This window comes from Otolemur garnettii, unplaced genomic scaffold (assembly GCF_000181295.1).
Source record: "Otolemur garnettii isolate 467f Iridium unplaced genomic scaffold, OtoGar3 scaffold00060, whole genome shotgun sequence".
NCBI classification, from domain to species: Eukaryota; Metazoa; Chordata; class Mammalia; order Primates; family Galagidae; genus Otolemur; species Otolemur garnettii.
Window position 1 is genome coordinate 10,586,993 of NW_003852455.1, and position 3,120 is coordinate 10,590,112.

At 40.8% G+C, this 3,120-nt stretch overlaps 1 pseudogene; it reads left to right on the top strand.

Moving 5' to 3' along the window:
• Positions 1-748: 748 nt before the first annotated feature.
• LOC100961329 lies at positions 749-1,927 on the top strand (annotated as a pseudogene).
• Positions 1,928-3,120: the final 1,193 nt, after the last annotated feature.

Genomic DNA, 3,120 nt, shown 5'->3' on the forward strand with positions numbered 1-3,120 from the left:
TCAACTCAGAATTTTACATATAATAAAAGTATTACTTCAAATCACTAGATTTTTTTAGTCGAGGGTCTTTTCATTGCAAGTGAATTTGTGTGTGTGTGTGTCTGTGTGTGTGTGTGTGTGTAGATATATATTAATAATTGGTTCAAATTACTGAAACATCCCAGGGTAGGATATAATCGGACCAGAAACTGAGATAATTTCACCAGTACCTCATCTTTTTATCACACAAAGCTCGGCTTTTCATTCTGTTGGGTTTATTCTTGGGCTACCGATGACTGTGGTCCCTGGAAGCACAGGTTTATGTGTTTACAGCTTCAAGTCCAACACACCTACTAGGTACAGTGCACACAATCTGGGTGAAGGGCACACTTATAACTTTGACTCAATCTGTACAAAAACAAAGTATATAGCACTCTGGTGGCCGAGGTGGGTGGATTGCTTGAGCTCAGGAGTTGGAGAACAGCCTAAGCCAGAGCGAGACCCTCTTCTCTTAAAAAAAGAAAATAGCTGGGCGTTTATAGCGGATGACTGTAGTCCCAGCTACTTGGGAAGCTGAGGCAAAAGAATCACTTGAGCCCAGGAGTTTGAAGTTGCTGTGAGCTATGATGTCATAGCACTCTACTGAAGGTGACAATGTAAGACTCTGCCTCAAAAAAAAAAAACAAAGTACGTAAACGAAATATGTACCCCCTAATATTCTGCAATTTAAAAAAAGACTTTCTCGGGTCGGGCTGAGACGCGTGGAGCAATGGCGACCTTTGTGAGCGAGCTGGAGGTGGCCTAGAAGAACTTGAGCGAGGCCCTGGGGGACAACGTGAAACAATACTGGGCTAATTTGAAGTTGTGGTTCAAGCAGAAGATCAGTAAGGAAGAGTTTGACCTTGAAGCTCATAGACTTCTTACACAGGATAATGTACAGTCTCACAACAATTTCCTTCTGGCCATTCTCACGCGTTGTCAGATTTTGGTTTCTACACCAGAGTGTGCCGGATCTTTGCCTTGGACAGGGGGTTCTGCAGCCAAACCTGGAAAACCCAAGGGAAAGAAAAAGCTTTCTTCTGTTCGTCAGAAATTTGATCATAAATTCCAGCCTCAAAATCCCCTCTCAGGAGCCCAGCAGTTTGTGGCAAAGGATCCCCAAGATGATGATGACTTGAAACTTTGTTCCCATACAACGATGCTTCCTACTCGGGGTCAGCTTGAAGGGAGAATGATAGTGACTGCTTAGGAGCATGGGCTGGACAACGTCACTGAGCAGGCTGTTTCAGCTGTTGTCTATGCAGTGGAGAATCACCTTAAAGATATACTGACATCAGTTGTGTCAAGAAGGAAAGCTTACCGGTTACGAGATGGCCATTTTAAATATGCCTTTGGTAGTAATGTGACCCCACAGCCTTACCTGAAGAATAGTGTAGTAGCTTACAACAACTTAATAGAAAGCCCTCCAGCTTTTTCTGCTCCCTGTGCTGGTCAGAATCCAGCTTTGCATCCACCCCCTGATGACGCTGGGGACACGCTGCCTGCCTCCTTGCCTCCTGTGAACATGTACGACCTTTTTGAAGCTTTGCAGGTACACAGGGAAGTCATTCCCACACATACTGTATATGCCCTTAACATCGAGAGGGTCATCACGAAACTCTGGCATCCAAACCACGAAGAGCTGCAGCAAGACAAAGTCCACCGCCAGTGCTTGGCAACCAAGGAGGGGCTTTTGCTGTGCTAAATTCGGATCCGAGGGCATGGGGCCCTCACCAAATTTATTGCTTACTGAAAATTGAATTTTTGGGGGTCCACATTTCAAGGCTGAAGTGTATAGTGTATATGTAACCTTTCCTATGGAAATGTGACATCCAGTACATTGTGTTGCTACTGTGAAGCCATTGACATACATCTGATTTTGATAATGACCCATATCACTGTATATATGTGCTCCACTTGTGGGAGCAGGCACTGATGTGGTTATGTGCCTGGTGTGGAGGTGTTTAGGCATCTGAGGGTGTGTCCTGTAGTCTGCATGGAAGATAGATGACATCCTAGAACAAGGGTGCTGTTAGAACTTCATCCCTATGACCACAGGACTTCTGGGTGTTCAGTGACATCATATATTTTATATCTAAAAGTCTAAAATTTCTGCCTATCTCCTGAAGAACTGTGCTCTTGCATTTTAAATGAAATAACATAATACAGTGTTAAAAATCAGATAACTCCCTTAATGACAGTTAATTTTTAACAACTATAGGTAGGCCCCTGAAAAATTCATTATAACTCCATAGAAAATATGACTTAGAAAGGTTGTATTGTTACACAACATAAAGTCTTTTCCTTGCATGTAAAACCAAACCGAACCCTTTGAATGCAATTAGCCTTATAAAACGTCTTTCAAGTTTTTTTTAGAGTTAATATATTCCAAGTCTTTGATTGGCAGGTTCACCTATTAATTATTTTTATAGCATGTATTGTGAGAAATCTATACCAAATGGACTTATGCTTGGTAATTATTCCTATGAAATAATCTATTTCTACCCTTTTAAGTGATAAAGTGAAAATAATTTTCAATTGACAGTATTACTGATAACCAACTTTGTTTTTCAGAGATACTTTGCTTTTTGCTCAAGAATAGCATTGATGGATAAATTAAACTGTGTGGAGGGGTTTGTGTATGTCTAAATACAAGGTGTATTGATTTGTATATACATAGTTCACATATCTGGATGTGTATTTGATTTCGAACTTTAAATGTGACAAACCTTTTGGGAGAAAAAAAAAAAAAGACTATCTCTTCTGAAATAATACCAATAAAGGTCTTAGTACTTAGTCTTCTTGACTCAAATTGGCTTATGTTGGGTCAAGCCCTATCCTGATCCAATCTCTGCAGCCAGGGAGATGATACCAAGATTGATTTTCACACCAAATCCTGGAGCAGAAGCAAGTGTCAGTTCCAAGCAAACTAGAAGGACTAAGAGCTGATTCCCCAAGAGAAATAAAAGGGCTACTATTAAAAGAAGAGGCAAGATATGCTGAGCAGGAGGGGAAAATAATGATGTTTACTATAACTAATTATGCAATAAAGATGTTTAGACATTTGCTAAGCCATTTGAAAGGTTGGGGGTAAGGAGCAAA